The sequence below is a fragment of the Macaca fascicularis genome, chromosome 5, assembly GCF_037993035.2.
Source record: "Macaca fascicularis isolate 582-1 chromosome 5, T2T-MFA8v1.1".
In the NCBI taxonomy this organism is placed as follows: Eukaryota; Metazoa; Chordata; class Mammalia; order Primates; family Cercopithecidae; genus Macaca; species Macaca fascicularis.
The window spans coordinates 68,000,386-68,024,316 of NC_088379.1; the positions used below are offsets into that span (position 1 = coordinate 68,000,386).

Below are 23,931 nucleotides of genomic sequence, written 5' to 3' on the forward strand. Positions count from 1 at the left end.
AAACACTGTAATTCTCAATGTATTGAATGTTTTAAATTATGATGTATTAAACACATTATTTTTATGATTTTTTTCAGTTCCCTATGTGTTTATAAGCAAAACTGAGACCTTTTAAATGTTCTAACAAAGAAAAAAATATGGCTTCAGAATAATCATAACTTTTTAAGCTGGTGAGATCAGCCTTTAGTCACTTTCATAGTCCTGTATAGCAAAAATCACTAATGACTCAAAGCTTCAGGAATAAAAAGTCTGTGACTCCAACAGGTAATTAACCCCAAACAGCTCAAATACTGACTGAGGAAAGCAGGCACGTGGAATATCCAGTGGAAGAATGAAGCCTCAAACAACTACAGTCCGTTCAGAAATGAGCTGAAGCAACAGACACATATAGATAAACCATTAAAACCTTTCACCCTCCACTCCCTAACTTTATTTCCATAGAATCAATGTTGATGTTATCTTTAAAAATTTGCATTACAAAATATTCAGGTTGAGATTGTAAGTGAACTCAAAGGGGAATTAACATGGTCAGAGTTAATATAGAGGCTAATGAAACTATGTCTATCTGCTTTGGAAAAGGGAGATAGTGTCTTATGCAAACTATAGTTGCATCATTTTAAATGGAAACATGATATCCTATTATTGCATACAATCTAGAATATAAGGAGAAGCAAGTGGTGTGATTGGAAGAAGAGACATGAATAAGTGATGAGTAATAGTGAGTGATTGTGTGGGTCATATGCCTTTTTGCTCCCAACTCTTTGATCTTGGGCATTTTATAAAATGATCTGCCTGGGGTAGAATTGGAGAGTAGTATTTTACCCTGAATGACTTTATATTCTTTTTTTTTTTCCCCCTAAACTTTTCCAAGCAACCTGGATTCTACTTTCCGTACTTATCCCAAGCACTAGGGCTCTTTTCTGTTTGTAAGGGTCTGGGATCACACAAATTACATTTTTCAAGCTTTTTGCCAACTGATTTCTGGTTGTGAACTGACAATGGGAGACACTAGTAGGAGATCTGAATATGTACAAAGTAGAAGAGAAGTGACTCTTTTCTGGGTTTTGGAGGAGACTATGATATCTGTAGTCAAGGCTTCAAAGTTTCTATTAAGGCACAGGCAGCAACAGAACTGACATGGAGCACAGATTTCCACAGAGAAAACCTGAGTTGCACCATGTACCTGGACTCTGTAATTGTATTACTCTTTGTGCTTTTGCATTATTGATCCAAACAACATCTCATCCCTTCTTTTTCCTACACTTTTTTTGAATATTTTCTATTCACATTTTTTACTTGAAAATTTATACTGTGTTCTACTTTCTGATCAGATAGGACTAGTGATTCAATATTGGGCTTTGGGAATTGGAAGGAGTCAATGATTACAAAACTCTCCTACCTTAACAAGTATCTAGATGCTAAAGCATAGGTTTATAAGTGGTAATAATGTGTAATTAATATGTCAAATGTTGTCAATATTTCAAGCAGAATAAAGACTGCAAAGGAACCATTGAATTTGTAATTAGGTGCCCAGATTCAGTATATTTACCAAAATACCTTTATGGTTAGTTTAGCGTTCTTATTATCTTAAGAGCGATTTGGATATTGAATTAGGATTTCCTTTATTTATAAAAACAAATGCAGGTAATATATTTTTAAAACCTAAACTTTAGTAGAAAAATAAGTGGTAGACCACTCTTTCAAAATGATATGATGAAGGCAAGAGATTTATAGGATAGTATTATAAAAGGTGACAGAGTTTTTTTTTATGATAGGAGATGTGGGAAAATATGTCATATTTTAAAGCAGAAGAAAGAGAATATACAAGAGGGAGAGAATTAAAATGCCAGCAGAAGAGCAGGGAGATTAATAGCCAGTTTCTAAAGGAGAACTGAATCAACCACAAAGATGGAGTCACTAACCCTGTCAAAGCGGAGTCACTCATTTCCAGGAGACTTTATTAAAGAAGGGAAGCAGAGGTAAGATGCTGCTATGGGAATGGGGATGGACTAAGAAATTCATGCAAGATGAATTTAATATCCACACAACCAACCTTTTACATACAAAATACATCTAAAACTAATTCTCAGTGAACAGCAAGAACAAAGTAACTTGAGTTTGGCAAAGCAAACAAGAGAATAAAATTGGGAAAAAGAAACAAATATAATGATGGTAAGAAAATAGAAGCATCTAGGCCCATTAAATTAATCAGCTTTTATAACTAGTCATAGGTAAATCCGGAATCTGGTTTACATTAATTGGGGGTCGTGCTTATATCTGGACCTATGTATAACATTATATGTAATCTATAGTATCATTTAACTATTCCATCCTAAGTTAGTAGTGTTTTTAAATAGACAGAGTATAAACAGTTAAATATATATTGCTGTGTATAAACTTTTTCCAAATAGCATTTTTAATACGTACTTCTCATAAATAAATTATAAGCTATAGAATTGTATCCGTATTAGAGATATTTTGTTATGACATGATGGCACTAGATTGGTAATCCATAGATTTGAAGTATTGTGCCTGCCTATATTTATAAAGCTTTAGACTAATCATTTATTGAATTAGGTTCCTAATGCTGTTGTAACAAATAACCATAAATTGAATATTTTTAAATGACACAAATTTATTAATAGACATTTCTAGAGTTCAGAAATCTGAAGTGGATTTGACAATGCTGAAAACCAGCATATTTCCAGGGCTAATCTCCTTCTGGAAGCTCTAGAAGAGAAGTCATTCTCTTGCATATTCTAACTTCTCTATGTTGCCCGAATTTTGTGTCTGTAAGCCCCTTTTCCATTTCCAAAGCCAGCATTGGCCAATCAAATCTTTTTCACACTGCACTACTCCAACATAGATTCTTTTGCTCTGTTTTTCACTTATAAATACCCTTTTGATTACATTGGGTCCACCTGGGTAATCAAGGATAATTTCTCCATCTTAAGATTCTTTATGTAATCATATCTGCAAAGTCTCCTTTGCCAGGTAAGATTACATTTCACAGGTTACAGGAATTAGAACAACTTTGGTAGGGATGGGTGAAGTTCGGGGCATTAGCATGTCTACAACATTTGATGCTTTCTGTGTATCATTTTTTCTCATCTGCAGAATAATAAACTTTTGAAGGCATTTGAAAAGACATTGAGAAAAATGCCGCATATACACACACTTGTGTGTTTGTGTGTATAAATGAGAGAGAGAGGATAAAATGCAATCAGGTATGAGAACATTGTTTAAAGTTAAAGCGTTCTAAATCTCTAAGTTCCTATTACATAAATTTTCTTGGCCTTTCTGGACCAAATCACTACTTACACTAATAATAAGACAAACCTGGGCATAGCTTTTAAGAACATAAGTGTAAGAAAATATGGGAAAAACACAAGATACAATGATCTCTAGACCATGAGTAATAATGTAACTTTCTCCATGATGTATATATTCTCTGAGAACATTTGAGGTTATGAGTCATATTGTTTAATTTGAATCTGCTATTCAAAGGAAGTGCAATATAACTAAGAAAGAATTTACTATTAGAGGACACAGAGGATTTTACTTTTCCCTCTTTATCTCCCCTCCCCTCCTTAAATGCTTCTAGGAAAGGAAAAACTTTTACTGTCTTTAAAGAGTCCATTTGAAAACAGTCCCTACCACAGTACATGAAGAGTTTCCAATACTACTGAAGTGTTTAGAAATTTGAAATGTTTGATGACGACCTCAAAGAAGAAAAAATGTTTTTTCTTCTGAAAATATTATTTCCTCAACTTATAGCCAACTCTGAAGTTTTCTTCAGCTGCCTAGCTACCAGCTTTGAACTCTTTTCCCATTTAATACTACTCCACTAGTACTACTACTACTGCTAATACTAGAGATCTGTTATGCTCCAATTACATAGTTTAATTAAATATTTAATTATTTGTCTTAAAAAATAAAAGGAGGAAAGAAATTTTAAAATCTATTTTTCATTTAATATATTTAAGGTGTATAACGTGATGTTTATCTATACATATACATAATAAAATAGTTACTGCAAATGAGTAAATTAACATATCTATCACTTTCCATAGTTGTGTGTATGTATGTGTGAAAAGCTCCTAAAGTCTAATCTTTTTGCACATTTTCAATATACAATAGAATATTAATTATAGTCCTTCTGCTGTGTATGATTTTTAGGCATATTTATATTTAGATTTTAGGCATATTCATCATACATAATGGCAAGTTTCCACCCTTTAACTTACATCTCGGCATTTTCTCCCCTCCCTGCCCCCGGTAACTACCTTTCTACTCTCTCTTTCTGTGTATTGGACTTTTTCTAGATTCCACATATGGAAGTGAAATAATGCAGTATTTTTCCTACTGTGTCTGGCTTATTTCACTCGGCATAATGTCCTTCACTTTCATCCATGCTGTTGTAAATGGCAGTATTTCCTTCCTTATAAAGGCTGAATAATATTCCATTGTGTTATATTTACCACAGTTTCTTTATTCATTCACCTGTGGACTGACAATTGTGTTGTTTCCATATTGTGCCTATTGTGAGTAATGCTGCAATGAATGTGGGAGTGCAAATAGCTCTACGAGCTGCTGATTTCATTTCCTTTGGCTATATATCTGCAAGTAAAGTTTCTGTATCATGTGGGAGTTCATTTTCAGGTTTTAGAAAATTCTATACTGTTTTATATAATAAATTTACATTTCCACCATGTGAATCAATGGCTCATTTGATTTTCATTTGTATATTTTGACATTGTGATGTTGAGCACGTTTTCATATACCTGTTGACTAGTTACATGTTGTCTTCAAAAAACCTCAATTCAGGTTTGTTGCACAATTTTTAATCAATTTATTTATATTTTTGCTACAGAGATGGTTTGTGTTTAATATCCTTATATATTTTGGATATTAACCCCTATCAGCTGTATGGTTCACAAATATTTTCTCCCATTTCATAGGATACATTTTCATTTTGTTGGTTGTTTTGCTATGTAGAAGCTTTTTAGTTGGATATAGTTCAATTTGTTTAATTTTGCTTTTGTTTCAAGTGTTTTTTGTATGAAATACAAAAAAAAAAAAAAAAAATTGCCAAGGCCAATGTCAAGGAGGTTTAACCTTATGTATTCTCCTAAGAGTTTTATGGTTTCAGGTCTATGCTTAGGTCTTTAACCCATGTTAGGTTGGTTTTTGTGTATAGTGTAAAAGAAGAGTCCCATTTCATTCTTTTGCATGTGGTTACATAATTTTTCTAACACCATTTATTGGAGAGACCATCTTATCCTCATTGTCTCTTTTTGGTATTTCTTTCAAAAATTAGTTGACGGTATGTGCTTTTGTTTATTTCTGGGTGATCTATGCTGTTCCATTGGTATATGTGTCTATTTTTATGCCAATATCAAGTTGTTTTGGTTATTATAAGTTTATAGTATAATTTGAATTCAGTAACTGTGATGTTTTCACCTTCTATTTGTCTTTCTCAAGATTATTTCAGCCATTTGGAGTCATATGTGGTTATATACAAATTTTAGGATTATTTTTTCTATTTCTGAGAAAAAATACCTTGGGCGTTCTTACAGAGTTCATTGAATCTGTTGACAACTTTGGGTAGTGTGGACATTTTAACAATATTAATTATTTCAATCAATCCATGGACATGGAATATCCTTTTATATATTTGTGTCTTCTTCAATTTATTTTATCAATGTTTAATACTTTTCAGTCTACAGATTTTTTATCTCCTTAGTTAAATTTATTTCTAAGGATTTTTATTTTTGTTGTTATTGTAAATGTGATTGCTTTCTTGGTTTGTTTTTTCAGAGTAATTGTTAGTGTATAGAAACACTACTGAGTATTGTATTTTGATTTTGTACCATCTCCAACTTTATTGTTTATTAGTTCTAACACGTTTTTTTGGTGGAGTTGTTAGAGTTTTCTATATATTAGATCATGTTGTCAGCAGAGAGACTTTAATATCTTCCTTCCTCATCTGGGTGCCTTTTATTTCTTTCTCTTGCTTCACTGATCTGGCTAAAACTTCCAGCACTATGCTGAGTAGAAACAGCTAGAGAAAATAGAAATAGATAATAAAAAACAATCAAAGTTGTTTTCCAATGAGATCTTAGAGATAAAGCTATTGGGTTTTTTTGTTGTTGTTGTTACTGTTGATTATATTAGTTGTAGGGTTTTCATAAATGGCCTTTAATATATTGAGGAAATTTCTTTCTATACGTGTTTGAGAGTTTTTATCATGAAGTTGAACTTTATTAAATGCTTTTTCTGCATCTATTAAGATTATCACATGGTTTTCATCTTTCAGTCTGTTAATGTGGTTTATCACATTATTTTGACAGGTATGTTAAACCAAACTTGCATCCCAGGGATAAATCCCACTTGGTCATAAAACACACTCTAGTATTTCTTATAAGGCAGATCTAACAATGATAAACTCCGTCAGCTTTTGTTTATCTGAAAAAATCTTTTGCTCCCCTTAATTTCCAAAGAACAGGACTTCTGAGTATAGTCTTCTCTATTGGCATTTCTTTCTCTTTCAGCACTTTGAATATATTATTCCACTCCCTTTTGATCTGCAAGGTTTCTGCCAAAAAAATCTGCTGACAGTCTAATAGGGGCTTCTTTATCTGTAACAAGTCATTTTTCTCTTCCTACTTTCAAAATACATACTTTGTCTTTAACTTTTGACAATTTGATTATAATGTGTCTCAATGTGGATCTCACTGGATTCATCTCATTTGATATCCTCTGGGCTTCCTGGATTTTGTTTTATACTTCCTGCCCTGAGATTGAGAGTTGTCAGCCATTATTTTTTAAAACAAGCTTTCTGTCCATTTTTCCCTTTTTTCTCCTTCGATTACCTTGGTAATGCATACATTGTTACCTTGACTGTATACTGCAAATATCCCTTAATTATCTTCACTATTTTTAATTCTTTTTTAAAATTTTTCTCCTCAGATTAGATTATTTCCAATGAATTTCTCTTTGAGTTTACTGGTGTTTCTTCTGCTTTATCTAGTTTGCTGTTGAACCGTTGATGAATTTTGCAGTTCAGTTACTGTCGTCTTCAGCTCTATTATTTTGATTGGTCCAGTTTAGTATTTCTTTATGTTTGATAAAATTATCATCAGTTTGTTTATGCTTTTTTTTCTGGACCTCAGTCAGTATCTTTATGACTATTTTTTGTATTACCTGTTGGGTAAGTCACATATGTTTATTTCACTAGATTTGGTTTCTGGGGATTTATCTTGTTCTTTTATTTGGAAAATATTTCCCTGTTTCTTCATTTTGGTTGACTCTCCATGTTGGTTTACACATGTTAGATAATCACTTCTCCCAGTTTTGTCAGTTTGGCATCATGTAAGAAATAGACTTCACTAATCATCCTTGCAAGAGATCCTAGGTTACTTTCAAATTTTTGTGCTAGTTCAAATCATTGCAATTTTTCTTAGTTGCCCCAGGAGATTAGAATGTGGCAAGTCCTATCAGTGTGTGGAGACAAGCATGATAGAATCCAGTCCCTTGAGATGCAGCTGGATAAACTGGAGTGCTTTGTGTGCTCTAGTTCCTTCTATCTTCAGGAAAAAGATAACCGACAGTTAGAGTTTAATTATAACTCACTCTCCACTAACCCAGAGAGATAATCTGAAGCAAATGCCTGTTTTCTCATTCACACGACACACTCTGGACCTGGGGAGAATAGCTATTGCAAGTGCACCCAAACCGTGCCTTTGTCTCTGTGATCTAGGAAAACTCAGGAATATAGAGCTACATCAACTCTCAGAGCTAGCTGATTCATGAGCCAGGCTTTAGCATGGGATCTGCAAAAGTTGCAAGTCTCAGTGTGTGCATACTCTTTCCAAAGAAAATCTGCAGCCCTTGATTTTTTGCTACAGCAAACCTGGGAAGAAGGTGAGGGAAGTAGCCACACTCTCATTCAGATGTATGGAGGTCTATTGTTTATCTGCCCCATTGGCTCTCAGATGTAAGCTAGCCAGAAGTTCAACCTAGGGGCAGCAGCTGGAACAGTGTGCAAGTAAAGGGAAATTGGGATCTGGGCATTCTCTCTGGACTGATCCTGAGGGAAAGAGCTGCTAGAAGAGAAGTGTTAATATACCCATTCAAAACCACCTCCTCGTTCCCTGAGGATCGAGGAAACTCACAATGCCATGTCCATTCCACTTCTAGAGATGGGTGATTTAAGAGTCAGATCCCCTGGTAAAATCCATAAAAGTTGGGGTTCTACATGTGCGGCCAAAACTCTTCACTCTTTAAGGAGAAGCTGGGAGTTGAGGATTCTTTCCCAATTGCAAGGTGCTGAGTCTGAGGTGGGTTTTGTATGCAAGCGTTTATCAGCTTTTTCTATCTTTTGCTGTGAATATTTTATCAGCTGTACTGTGTGTAGGACTCTCTCAAACTAGTCTGTGGCTTTTTCTCAGAGGGAATTGATCTGTGTGTAGATGTTTATTTACTGAGTCTGTGGGAGGAGGGAGAGTCAGGAGCCTCCTATTCTGCCATCTTACTGACATCACACTCCAACCCCTAACCTGAGAGGCACTATTATTTACATGCTAAAGAAGAAGAAATTAAAGTCCAAGAGATAAGGAAATTTGCCCAAAATTGCATACAAGTAAGTGACATAGTCAGAATTGTAACACTTGTAGTCTGGCTTCAGAGCCTTATTCTTAACAGCCTTTTTATTGTTACATGAATAGCAAGGTTAACGGCGACCACACAGCATCCAATCTTAATTTTGATTTATGATTCTTATCAGATAACTCCATTACCCTATCTTGACAGCTAAATGAAGAGTGTATGGAATATTAAACATCGCTCTTTTGCATATTAGTAATACACTAAAGGATATAATTTGACTGCAAAATCTCTGGTCTTCCTCAATTGTTTAAATGACTTCAGAATAAACCAAGTACATATTGACTCACTGGAAGAGATCAATAGTAACTGTACAGTGGAGATTACACCATTAAACAGCCCATGTTACATCAATATCTGCAGAAAGAGTTAGACAATGCTGTACACTATCTCAGACTGTTCTTTTGTGATCCTAGAACTGCTCTGTAACTAAATCAGCTGGGAACATGGATTTAGCAGAGCTGGTAAACAGTGAACACAGACTATGTCAGCAGAAGACTTCATGTCATGAGTTAATGACACAATACAATTAGGAAAATAAATATCAGCGCTAAAATACAAACTCCATGAAATTGGATTAGAAAATAAAATCCAAATAGATGCTTTGTCTGGGTACATTTGGATAATTGAACACACATGTTTATTTCTAACAGCTCTTAAAGACTTGCAGAAAGATAATTAAGGAAAATTATTTAAACACACAGGTTCAGTGAGAATAGAAGGTGAGATGACCGGAGATGAATAATACCAATGATATTTAAGGAAGGAAAGCAACAAACCATCAGTACCTGGCTTAGCAGAGCAGAGAAGCTAAAATGTAAGTGTTAATGTTGGGAGTGGTGGGAATCTTGCACAAAATTCAAGTTGCATAATCTCAGGAATACGTAACAATTGCAGTCACCAGCTTCTCAAAGTGGGGCTGAGGGTGTGGAAATAAAGAAGATAAATTAGTTATATATCTTTATAAACAGCTAAGACACCACCATTTTCTCTCTCTCTCCCATAATGAAGTGGTATTTGCTCCATCTGCAGCCTATAATATATAAATTTTATAGAAAACTTGAGACAGAGAGATTAGAATCATAGGTATATTAGAAGACAGAAGTAAAGCAATATGATAAAAAGAGAGATAAAATGAAAGCTGCATAATGAAAAGGGAGATCTCTTTATTTCCTTGCCCACTACGCTCCAAAAGTATTGTTAGCTAGACTAATAAACTTCAGGCAGAAGACCGAACAATTGTTTTACTAGGAAAATTGATTAGCCAAGGAAAAAAATCTCTAGAAATAAGGACCTGGAGGCAGACAGGGTGTGATGAGGGAGGGCTGAGTGCCAATGAAATGGTAGGATTGCTAGACACTAGGTGTGGTGAAGAACGAAGAGTAAAAATTTTTGCATGTCCATGATGTGCTTCCTTAAATATTGGCAAAATTCTGAGCATTCAGATATTCTTAGGAAAACAATCTAATGTGGAAGTCTTAGACCAAAGCTTATATTATGCAAGTCTTAACAGAATAATACAGTTTTATGTGTCTGTCAGCTTTTAAATATATTCTTAAACAGACAACAAATATATATTTGTGTATATTTATATTGATATATAATATATATCATATACAGCAAGAATAACCTCTGTATTAGTCAGGGCTCTCTAGAGGGAGAGAACTAATAGGATAGATGTGTATATAAAGGGAGTTTATTAAGGAGTATTAACTCACACGATCACAAGATCTCACAATAGGTCATCTGCAAGCTGAGGAGCAAGGAAGCCTGTCCATGCCCCAAAGCCGAAGAACTTGGAGTCTGATGTTCAAGGGCAAAAAGTATCCAGCAGGGGAGAAAGATGTAGGCTGGGAGGCTAAGCCAGTCTCCTCTTTGCATGTTCTTCTGCCTGCTTTATATTCTGGCCACACTGGTTAGATTGTGCCTACCCCTATTAAGGGTGGTTCTGCCTTTCCGAGTCCACTGACTCAAATGTTAATCTCCTTTGGCAACACCCTCAGAGACACAGCCAGGAACAATGCTATGTATCCTTCAATCCAATCAAGTTGACACACAGTATTAACCATCACCATTCCAGACCTTGTCAATTTGAACCCATACACATCTCCTGAAATCATATATAATCTTCAAAGAAAGATAATAATAAGGTCATAATTATACCTAACATAATACAACTATCCTTCGTACAAATGGAAACACACCAATTACCAACCCAAGTGCTATTACATAAAGTTGACAACACTTAAATGCTGATATGAAGTCAATAAATCTTATGTCACATGATAAACGAAAAAAATGAACATATTTTCTTAGTACAAATGTATACATACACAAACATGTTTTTAACAAAAGGAGGAGGAAATACTTATGGCAATTACAGTCCTTATTTCTGTAGCTGGTCTCATGGATTATAGCTGGTATTGATGACTACCTTCTTCGACTACCCGTTCTGTATTCCCTTTGCCTTTAGCAAGCACCTCAGCAGGTCGTGTTTTTTTGCTTTTGTTTTTGTTGTTGTTGTTGTTGTTGTTGTTGTTGTTGTTGTTTCCCCCCCCCCCCCGGTGGAGTGACCCAAACTTTTATTCCTGAAAGGTCCGAGCCATTTGTAGTCTTGCCTGTATTGGGCTGTTGTGGTTTCCCAATGACCTTAATCACAGGGTGTAGTAATACTAAGAGACTCCCTAATGAATCTCCTGTATTCCATACATACTCTCCCTTACCTCTCATGTCGAATAGCAGACTGATTTCATCTTTTTTTTTTTTTTTTTTTTTTAATAGAGTCTTGCTCTGTCACCCAGGCTGGAGTGCAGTAGCACAATCTTGACTCACTGCAACCCCTGCTTCCTGGGTTCAAGAGAACTTGTGACTCAGCCTCCCAAGTAGCTGGAATTATGGGCCCCCACCACCATGCCCAGCTAATTTTTTTGTATTTTTAGTAGAGACAGGGTTTCCCCATGTTGGCGAGGCTAGCCTCGAACTCCTGACCTCAGGTGATCTGACCGCCTTAGCCTCCAAAAATGTTGGGATTACAGGTGTGAGCCACTGTGCCAGTCTCTGATTTCATCTTGACAGTCTGTATTAATCACCCTAGCCAACACTGTAAATCCTTTCTTAGCCTGTTGGCTTAAAGTTAGGAGGAGTCCAAAGTGTCCAGGTTATATTCTTAATTTCCAGTTTAATGGAATCGTTGTTGCACCTCCTGGTGGCAGGGTTCCTCCCTATGGAATTAAGATCTCTAGGCCAGTTCCATTTCCACCCCTTCATACCTGGACCCATGAATCCTGGCCATGGAAGAAAGAGAACTATGTATTGGATGCTGGTTCAGAGCATACACGGCCTTCTGAAAAACTTTACCCCAGCCCTGTAAATTATTGTCACATAGTTGGTGTTGTAATTTTGACTTCAAAAGGCCATTCCACCATTCAGCAATTCATCAATCCATTCAGCACCATTAATCAATCCAGCTCCTTCAGGATGATGGGGAACATGGTAAACCCAGTGAATTCCATAAGCACGAGCCCACTGCTAAACTTCTTTAGCCATAAAGGGAGTGGCTTGGTCAGAGGCAATACTGCATGAAATACCATGACAGCAGACAAGGCATTCCATGAGTCCACTGATAGAAGTCTTTGCAGAAGCATTGCAGGCAGAATAGGTGAACTGATATCCCAAATAATTGTGTATCAATGAGGACAAAGTGCTGCCTTTTCCATGTTGGAAGAGGTCCAATATAATCAACCTGCCACCAGGTAGCTGGCTGATCACCCTGAGGAATGATGCCATATCAAGGCCTCATTGTTGGTCTCTGCCACTGGCAAATTGCACACACTCACCAGTGACCATAGCCAAGTAAGCCTTGTTGAGTGGAAGACCATGTTGCAGAGCCCATGCATAACTTCCATCCCTGCCACCATGGCCACGTTGTTCATGGGCCCATTGGGCGATGACAGGGGTGGCTGGGGAAAGAGGTTGAGTGGTGTTCACAGAACAGGTCATCCTATCCATTTGATTATTAAAATCCTCCTCTTCTGAGGTCACCTATTGGTGATCACTCAAATGGGATACAAATATCTTCACAGTTTTTGACCACTCAGAGAGGTCCATCCACATACCTATTCCCCAAATTTCTTTGTCAACAACTTTTCAATCATGCTTCTTCCAAGTCCCTGACCATCCAGCCAAACCATTAATTGGCTATAGCCCATGAATCAGTATATTATCGCACATCTGACCATTTCTTCTTCCATGCAAAGTACACAACCAGGTGCACTGCTCCAAGTTCTGCCCAAGGGCAAGATTTCCCTTCACCACTGTCCTTCAGGGATATCCTAGAAAGGGGCTACAGTGCTGCAGCTGTCCACTTTCGGGGTGGGGAAGTGCCTGCATATCATGCAGAACCATCTGTGAACCAGGCCCTAGCCTTCTCTTCTTCTGTCAACTGATCATAGGAAACTCCCCATGAGGCCATCAGTGCAGGCTTGGGGAGAGAAGGCAGGATGGCAGGAGTGGAGACCATGGGCATTTGGGTCACTTCATCATGTAACTTACTTGTGCCTTCGGGACCTGCTTGAGCTCGATCATGCATATACCACTTCCATTTGATGATGGAATGCTGAGGTGCACACCCTACTTTATGGCTAGATGGGTCAGAAAGCACCCAGTTTGTGATAGGCAGTTCAGGTCTCATGGTGACTTGATGACCATAGTTAAACATTCAGTTTCCACCAAAACCCAGTAATAGGCTAAAAGCTGTCTATCAAAGGAGAATAGTTATCTGCAGAAGATGGCAAGTCCTTGCTCCAAAATCCTAGAGGCCTCCACTGTAATTCACCTATGGTGGCCTGCCAAAGGCTCCAAACAACATCTCCATCTACCACTGATACTTCAAGCACCATTGTATATGCTGGGTCATATGACCCAAGTGGAAGATCACCTTGCACAGCAGCCTAGACCTGTTGCAGAGCTTTTCCCATTCTGGACCCCACTCAAAACTGGCAGCCTTTTGGGTCACTAGATAAATGGGCCGGAGTAACACACCCAAATGAGGAATGCGTTGTCTCCAAAATCCGAGTAGGGCCACTAGGCATCGTGCTTCTTTCTTGGTTGTAGGAGGGGCCAAATACAGCAACTTATCTTTCACCTTAGAAGTAATATCTCAACAGGCCCCACACCACTGGAACCCTGGAAATTTACTGAGTTAGAAGTTCCCAGAATTTTAGTCAAATTTATTTCCCATCCTCTGGCACACAAATGTCTCACCAATAAGTCCAGTGTGTTTGCTACTTCTCAGTCACTGGATTCAATCTGTATAATGTCATAAATATAATGGACTAGTGTGATATCTTGTGGAAGGGAAAAGTAATCAGGTCTCTCTGAAAAAGATTATGACACAAGGCTGGAGAGATAATATACCCCTGAGGTAGGACCGTAAAGGTATATTGCTGGCCTTGCCAGCTGAAGGCACATTGCTTCTGTTGAGCCTTATGGACAGGAATGGAGAAAACAGAATTTGCCAAATCAATGGCTGTATACTAGGTACCAGGAGATGTATTAATGTGCAATGAAACCACATTTGGTACAGCAGCTGTAATTGGAGTCACCACTTGGTTAAGCTTAGGATAATCCACTGTCATTCCTCAAGATCCATCTGTCTTCTGCATAGGCCAAATAGGAGAGTTGAATTGGGATGTGGTGGGAATAACCACTACTGCATCTTTCAATTCCTTTATGGTCACACTAATCTCTACAAACCCTCCAGGGATGTGATATTGTTTTTGAGTCACTATTTTTCTAGGTACAGACAACTCTAATGGCTTCCATTTGGCCTTTCCCACCATAGCAGTCCTCGCCCTACCAGTGAGGGAGTCAATTAGGGGTTCTGCCAGCTGCTTAGTATGTCTATGCCAATTATGAATTATGGCACTTGGGAAGTGACCACAGGATGAGTCTAGGAACCCACTGGACCCACTGTAAGTCAGACCTAAGCTAAGACTCCATTAATTACCTGACCTCCATGAGCCCCTATTTTAACTGAAGGATCACAATGACATTTTGGGTCCCCTGGAATCAACATCAGCTCAGAGCCAGTGTCCAGTAGTCCCTGAAATGTCTGATCATTTCCCTGTGCCTATTGAAGTCATGCTGGCAAAAGGCCATAGGTCTCCTTGGGGAAAGATGAGAGAAAGAAAAACAGCATAAATTGTCAGTAGTGTAGTGAGGTTCTTTCTCAAAGGGATGCTGACCCCCCTTCATTCAAGGGAGTCTGGGTCTGTAAACCGGTTCAGGTCTGGAAATTGATGAGGGGCCATGATTCTCTGTTATTATAAATCAAATTAGTCTTTTGTGCACTCCACCTGGAAGTTTTCTGCTTATATAAATTAAATAAGAATGCAGTAGGCTCCCTATCAATTTAATCACGGTGCTTATAGGAGCACCGTGATTAATTAGCCAGTGCCAGAGTTCTGCAGGAGTCAGGCTTTTCTGATTGCTGCTTGGTCTCTGTTGTCCATTATGGTAGCTATGACCACATTGCCTTTGATGGGTGAGTGCCACCACTTGGCCCCTGCCACCTTGGGGCCCAATTATTCCCATTGCATTTAAATTGTGTAGTTGAGTAACTGCAGTTTTTACTGTAAGATCTGGCATGCAGAAAAGAGGAATCTCAGAGCTCTTCAAGGATGCAGGTGCTGCCTCACAAATATGGTTTCCAGAGTACTGATCAAGGGTATATCTTCTGGACTCTCCCAGCTGGGATGAGTAGGTCTAAAGTGACTGATCCACTCCAGTATCCCAATCTCCCTAAGCCTTTGGGTTTCTTCTTCTACATTAAACCAAGGGGAATCAGGCATTTCCAGCTTGCTCACAGTGGGCCATCTTTTAATTAATATTTAAGCTAACCAACCAAATACACTATTAGAACCTTTTTTAACTCCCCAAGCTGCAACATTAAATGGAGTATCTGTGTTTAGTGGCCCCAAATCAATAGATTCAGCTTTATCCAATTCCATGTTCCTTCAACCATTATCCCACACCCTTAATATACTTTCTCATGCCTGTTTTCCAGATTTCTGCTTATATAAATTAGAAAACTCAAGCAGTTCTTTTGGAGTGTAGCACACCTCCTTGTGGGTCAAACTCTGAACCTCATCTCTAGAGTCTTGCTGAGACTTTACTCTAGTTATAGTTCTAGAAGCAAGCCGGGTTGTTGGGGTGGGCCCTGAGGAGAATCAACATTGTCTTGCCTGGCAACTGCCTCAGGAAAAGCCATCACTGTTGACTGAGGCAGCACAGGGTTTATCTTCTCAGACAAATATAGAGCGACTGATGGCAGCATGGGTCCGGGAGGAGATGTTGCCACTACTGGGAATGTGCAAGTTGTTTCTTCTGGCAAAAAAAAAAAAAAAAAAAAAAAAAAGAAAAAGGTTCATAAGAGTTTACAAGCTCTGTGTCTCCAGGTTCATCAGGGTCCTCCTGCACATCCCCATTCCAAGTTGCAGGGTCCTATTCTTTTCCAATCAATGCCCTCACTTTAACAGTAGACACCTGGTGAGCCTGTGCATGCACCTTTTGTTGCAGGTCAGCCACTCTCATGGTAAGAGCTTGTGTCTGTTTTTCCACAATTTCAGCTCTTTCTCTATAGGAGATAAGACTGTCACTCAGGGAAATCTTAGTAGATTAGATTAGATTAGAAGATTTCAGGCTCTATTTCTGCTTCTGAAGCAGGGAGTTAAAATCCCTGAATTCATCATTTTCTTTCATCACTTTGTCAGTGAACTTAGGAGCAACCAACCAGGTTCATTATGGTCCTTGGTTCTCCACATGTTGTCAAAGGTATTATGCATAGAGTAAAAAAACTCCTTGCTTCTCATGAGTGGTGAACCAAGAGTGTCAAATACATTTATTTTTCATAACTCTCTGAACACTTCACACCAAGGACGATCAGTGTTCTCCGTACTATTAGAAGTAGATTCCTTAGCATTTGGGGGTCTAATCATATTAAGCAGCCAACTCCAGAAACCTCAAAACCAATGAAAGGACTTTATCCTTAACATCATTTTCCACTAGCACCACTCTTGGTACCAAAATCTGTATTAGTCAGGGTTCTCTAGAGGGACAGAACTAATAAGATAGAGGTATATATAAAAGGGAGTTTATTAAGGAGTATTGACTCAAGCAATCACAAGGTCCCACAATCAGATGTCTGCAAGCTGAGGAGCAAACAAACCTGTTCAAGTTCCAAAGCTGAAGAACTTGCAGTCTAATGTACAAGGGCAGGAAGCATTCAGAATGGGAGAAAGATGTAGGCTGGCAGGCTAAGCCAGGCTCATATTTTCACATACTTCACCCTGCTTTGTATTCTGGCCACATTGACAGCTGATTATATTGTGTCCACCCACATTAAAAGTGGGTCTGCTTTTCCCAGTCTACTGACTCAAATGTTAATCTGCTTTGGCAACGCCCTCACAGATACACCCAGGAACAATACTTTGCATCCTCCAATCCAATCAAGTTGACACTCAGGGTTAACCATCATGCCCTCAGAGAATTTAGATCCACAATTGAATGTATATGAAAATAGAATTTAGAAATCAAGTAATTAAAATATGGTGAATTATAAATAAAATGGAATGTTTCTTCAATTGCTAAAATATTAAATTATGTAATATAATAGAAAATATAATAAAAAGTCAAAATACAAAAAAATAGAAAAACAAAAAAATTTCAAAGGAGAGATCAAGCCAAGTATTTAACAGGTTTAACAGGTGTCTCATAATGTTTCCAAAAGAGAAGAAATAAAATAAAGAAATATTGAGGATCACTTCTTGGTCTTTTTGCTAAGATCAACTGTGGTGTATCTGTTTTTGTCAGTTTAATGTGTGATTCATCCCTTATCTGAGACAACATATTAAATGGACTTTTGGAACTAGGAGATGGACTAGAAAGTTGCTCCACCTACTTCATGCCTCCACACGTTGACTTGATATTGCAGTACTTCCACAAAAAAGGAAAGAAAGGAAAGATTGGGGAGAAATGTACAGTGTAAATATTTCCAGAAAATTTCTGAAATGAAGACAATTTTATTTAATGATTTGATGGTATGTTTGATATTCAGATTGACTTTGGTAATGTCAGTCTCAACTATTCAATAAAACTCTAATTTAGATATTGCTATGATAGTGTTTCGGAGATGTAAATAAAGCCCCTAATCGGTTGACATTAAGTAAGAAAGATTACGGTATTTTTTGTTATCCGGGTGGGCCTGATTGAATCAGCAAGAGAGAGAAGTAATTCCTTCAGTAGATGAGCTCATCTTTCCTATGGATTGTGAACTTAACTTATCCAGGCCCTTGAATCATAGAAATCTCTTTATATGTGTATGTAAGCATATAAATATGCATGTGTATACACACATATCTCTTTCATGCAGGTTCTCTTTGCCTTCTTGAACCACAAGTGTTATACCAATTGAATGGGCTGATTTAGAGACTTCATTAACACAATAATGAAGGGAGCATGATGTTCAAAAATTTCAGAATACCTAAAGAATTAAAGAAAAATCAAAAAAAGAAAAAAAGAAAAGATGAGGGAAATATGTTACACATATACAAGTTCCCAGGACCCAAGTAGCATTAAAACATTCAACAATGCTAAAGTATAGTCTATGATGCAAAAGTGACTTTAATCACCTGAAGTAAAATAATTTATAAACAAAAACTGTATAGTCCATTTTATGGGTTGAAATGCATCATCCTTAAAATGTATATGTTGAAGTCCTTAGTCCTAACTCCCAGTTCTTCATGACATAATCTTTTTTGGAAATAGGGTCAACGTGCACATAATTAGCACTGGAGTTCAGAAAACGATACCCCAAAAAGAAAGCATCAGCAATAGCCCGCAGAAGCAATTTTTTTCTGTAATCTTCCCTTGTCCTCCTGTCTCTCATTTCCATTCTACCAAAAGAGTAGCCACAGAAACTAGAATTTCTGTCTCCAAGGTGGGTCATAGAAACCAGAACCTCTTTTCCCAAAAGCCAGCCATGAAACCTATAAGTAGTCTATGTAAAAACTGGCCATAAAGAAATTATCTGACCTACCTGGTTTGACTATGAGAAAGGCCCTGTCCCATACCAAGAAAAAAAGAAATGCATGCTCAGACAGGCCAAGAAAAATCTAGACAGACAAGTTTTACTGGGTTTCCCCACTAAATCTATGAATCAATTAACCTATCTATTAACATTAGATAATATCCTTTGTATCTAATCATATTTCTACATGGCTGTCCAAACTTTGCTGAACACAGCATAAAAATGAACAATTTCCTCTGCATCTTCAGGTCTTTATTTTTAAGGCTACTATACATATAATGTTATTTAAATTTGTATGTCTTTTCCCATATTAATCAATCTAATTCATATCATTGTCTTTCGGTGAACCCCCAGGGACCCAAGGGTCTTGGCCACTAAATTAGTTAGGTGAGATTATAGTGAAATAGGATGGGCCTCTAGTCCAATATCATGCTCTTATAAAAAAGGGAGACTTGGACATAGACACACATATAGAGAGAACATCATAAAGAGATGAAGGCTGAGGCTAAGAGATGCTTCTATAAGCCAAGAAATACCAAAGAAGATCATCATACCACTGGAAGCTAGGCGAGAGGCATGAAGGCGTTTCTTCCTTACAGCCTCTAAGACACCTGAAGTGGAACCAGTCCCCTAGACACAATGATCTTGGATTTCTAGCCTCCAAAACTGTGTGACAATCAATTTCTGCTGTTCAAACTACTCAGTTTGAGGCAGTTTGTTAAGAAGTCCTGACAAATTCACAGTCTAATAAATTAAGAAACAGAAATAAGAAAGATTGCAAACACTTCCAGAGGTGCAAAATATTTAATTTCCCTGTATCCTTCCTTCCAGAAAGCTAATGCAGAATACATTTCACATAAAAAAGAAATAAATTAACAAAGCAAAAAAAGGACTAAATACAAGATAAAGACTAAAGAATTTTCCAGAATGATATTAAAAGGAAGTGTGAGTGAGGATGCCAGCTCTGCAGCTGGCAGTGTTCTAGCCACATGTATAGGAGCCAAAGGACAGAGGACTCATAGAGGAATAGCCACATGATCAAATATGGAAGGATAGATTCCATGATGCGCTTAACATTGAGAAGAGATTTAGAATTCTGTTGAAAAATTTAGGAAAAAATGGGTACTGAAAAACTTAGGCAAGGCTGGGCATGGTGGCACATGCCTATAATCCCAGCTACTGAGAGACTGAGGGAGGAGAATGACTTTAACGCGGGAGGCGGGAGCTGCAGTGAGCTGAGATGGCGCCACTGCACTCCATCCTGGCGACAAGAGCAAGACTTTGTCTCAGAAGAAAAAAAAAAAAACTTAAGCAAATGAAAGCAAGGCAGTCATTGGGTGCAAAAACTATTAAGAAAGGATGGAAATGAAATCATACTAGAGTATGTGGCTTCTATCTGTGAACAATAAGAACATAATCATAATTATATAAAAATGATATAAACTTAACAATATGTGAGGTATAATCACATTTGATCATGTGGGGGGAAAGAAGATATGTGTGAGCCTGGGCATAAAGAAATGAAACCTAAAATATCATTATACATCATTGAGAATGGTTCAATAATTTTAGTTTATGAAATCAAGAAATGATAGAAAAATTTCAAAAATATGATGATAGATACCTGAAGAAATAATTCAATAGTGTCTGAAGCTGGGAAATATTATACCAGCATGTAGGAATATTTTAAGTATAAGCTTTGGAATAGCATTTTATTTATAAATTTTATGCATTCATTAAACTAATGGCAAGTATTTTTCTTAATAAACTGCTTAGGACACTCTTCAAATCAGTCAAAAATGAAAAACTGTGTGATTATAACTTTGTTAAAACACTACCTTAAAAGTACATTTACTTGTAAATAAAGCAGAAATAAGATATATGAATATAAATAAACTTACATAATCTTACTCTCTGGGTAGAATTCTGTAATTCTAGAAAGGAAATGTGATAAGGAGTTCTTATGTACAATCTTCAACGCAAGATGAATTAACTGGCTGTTATATAAAGATAAAGGGGGTGTTTTGTATGCAAATTTGACTTTAGGATGATAAACAAAACCTTATGTTTCAATATTTTAATTGAGAGAATATACATATGTCACTTAAGTCACCATTTTAATGTGTACAATTCAATGGTCTTTAGTGGGTTCACAAAGTTGTCCAGATATTACCACTAATTGCAAAGCTTTTTCATCACTTCCCCCACCAAAAAAAAACCCATCCCAGTTAGCACTCGCTCCCCAGTCCTTCATCTTCCTTATGTCCCACTGGATGCTGGGAGCGAATATCAACATTCTGTCTTTAGGGATTTGCTTATCTGAACATTTCATATAAACTGCATCATGCAATATATTAACTTTGTCTCTAGATGCTTTTATTTAGCATAATAGTTTCAAGCTTCGTGTATATTGTAGCATGTATCAATATCATGTTCATTTTTATGACTCAATGATATTTAATTATATAGATACCTAATTTTGGTTAGCTATTCATTAGTTGATGGACATTTGATTTTTTCCCCACTTTTTAGCTTTTATGAATAATGTAATGAATATTTTTGTATAAGTTATTGTGTATACAATATTCATTTAGTCCTTTGGAATATAAATCTAGTATCATAATTACTGGGTCATATTGTAAGTGGGTCAATGATTAAGTTTTTCAGAAATTGTCAAAATGTTTTCTAAAGTATCTGCACCATTTTACATTCCCACCATCAATGTATGAGTATCCCAATTTCTCAGCATCTTTGCCAACACTTATTAATGTCTGTTCTTTTATTATATTCACCAAGTGATTCATAAAGTTGAATCTTTTGTGGTATTGATTTACTTTTCTCTAGTTACTAATGATATTGAACATATTTTTATATGCTTATTGGTCATCTGCATATCTTCTTTGGAGAAATGACTATATATTCCTTTGACCATTTTAAAAATCGGTTTATTTATATTTTTATTTTAGAGATTTTTTTATTCTTGTCAATATGAAAATTAAAATCTTCCTTGGAATATGTTGATTTTTACGAAGAACTGAAATGGGACAAAAATATCTTCATAATCTATAGCTACTTGAAGAGGTCTATCCACCTATGTTTTTTTCAGATCTTCTTGTTACCAGTTTCTCAACTGCCTCTTTTAAGTTACCTGATCTTTAAACCAATCTATTAAACACTTGATATTAATGAGTATGATTTTGTACCTCTAACCATCATGCCTTTTTTCTATTTGTTTTCTATATGTAATAGGTCATTTGTTTTTTTTTTCCCTCTGTTCTCCCTAACTGCCCACTTTTGTGATAGATATTCTCTAGTGTGCCATTTTAATTCCATTGCCAATTATATATGTGTGTATGTGTGTGTGTGTGTATCCACACACACACACATGCACACACACATAATTGGTAGTTTCTAGTAGTTTCTGTCAGGATTATAATTTACGGCTGAATTGATAATGATCTAGTTTGGATTAATAGCAAATTAATTTCAATAGTATGCAAGACATTTGCCCTTACATATAACATTCTTTTCTCCCTCCTCCTTTTTGCCGATCTAGTCCTACAAATTACATCTTTATACTTTCCATTCTCTGTTAGTTTATTTTGTGTTGCTAGAAAATAAAATCTGAGACTGGATAAATTATAAGGAAAAAAAGTTTATGTAGCTCACAGTTCTAGAGGTCGAGAAGTTCAAGGGCTTCTGGCCAGGGCTTTCATGTTGCAACAAAACATGGCTGGGAAGGTCAAAGGGGAAGTGAACACATGCGAAGAGGAAAAACCTGAAGGGTGTCCTCAGGCTTTATAACAATCCACTCTCTCAGGAACTAATCCATTACTGTGAGAACAACTGCAGTCTCATGAGAGCAAGAAGTCACTCACTACCTGGAGAGCAGCACATAGCCATTCCTAAGGGATACATACCTGTGACCCAAATACCTTCCTGTAGGCACCACCTGCCAGCACCACCATTTTCGGAATCAAATTTTCAACATGAACTTTTGGTCTGGACAAATAAACCATAGCCAAGCCATACCACATGCCCAAGAACACAGACTAATATTTGCTGCTTTATTCAATTGTCTCTTAAATCAAGTAGGATAAATAAGTTGTACCCAAAACATCCATTATGTTGTCTTGTATGTTTATCTGTGTCGTTATCCTTACTGGTGCTCTTCATTTCTTCATATAGATTCAAGTTACTGATCAGTTTCTTGTTATTTCAACATTTCATCCTCAGGAAATTTATCTATTTAGTATTTCTTGTAGGGATGGCTTGCTAGTTGCAAAGTTCCTCTTTTATATTGGAATATCATAATTTATTCTTAATTTTTAAAGGAAAGTTTTGCAGGGCACATAACTTCTTTAATGGTAGTGTTCTTCTTTTGGAAATTAGAATATATCAACCCACTATCAATGGTCCCTATATTTTCTGGGTCAGGATTTATAGTTTGTAAATTACAATGTTAATATTGTATTTGAATAAAAAGAGCTGGCTAAGTAGTGACTTGTTTATATGGTGAAAATCTTGAGGAATTGAAAACAGGTGTGCAGCTGAAATGATAAGATATGCTTTGGAGTTTCAAATCAGGAAAATAAATTTGCTTCCTCTTGTGTTAAGAGGATAAAGATGTGTGTTTTGAGAGAAATGGGTAGGAAAAGAAAGAACTGTTAAATAACTATGATCTTGTTAAGTAAGTTAAGCTTGTGTGCTGTAATTGATTATAAAATAATTCAAGAAGATAAGCCAAAGGGTAACAATGACAAGAACAGCTTCTTGATTTAAAAAGTATATTTTCCAAGAGGAGGATAGGTTGTATAAATAGCATCTTGAGATTCATTTTGAGTGAGTTTGAATAAATAATACATAATGAAAGTACTTATTGAGAACAGATTATACATAATATAATATAACTGTAAAAATGTCCCATGTGGTCTGGAAAAAAAAAAGAATGTGAAAAAAATTACACAACACATATATATGTATACATTAATTGTGTCTCTTTATTCTGTATTTTTGATATTTTAATATCTTGGGGACTCTGTAAGTGTGTTTTTCATATGCAAACCAACCAATCCACAGTGCATGGCCCCAACTACCTCTTTTATTGGGCTCTTACACTCTGGACTACTATCTTCCTTCCCTAATCATTCTAGGACCAGGTATTAGACAACTAGGGA

The 23,931-nt window shown here is 36.6% G+C and overlaps 1 non-coding gene across 1 annotated transcript; it reads left to right on the forward strand.

The window, feature by feature from the left end:
- Nucleotides 1-17,484: 17,484 nt before the first annotated feature.
- On the forward strand, nt 17,485-17,683 carry LOC123573833 (U2 spliceosomal RNA). The gene has a single exon (XR_006698562.2). It is a non-coding gene; the product is annotated as a U2 spliceosomal RNA (small nuclear RNA).
- Nucleotides 17,684-23,931: the final 6,248 nt, after the last annotated feature.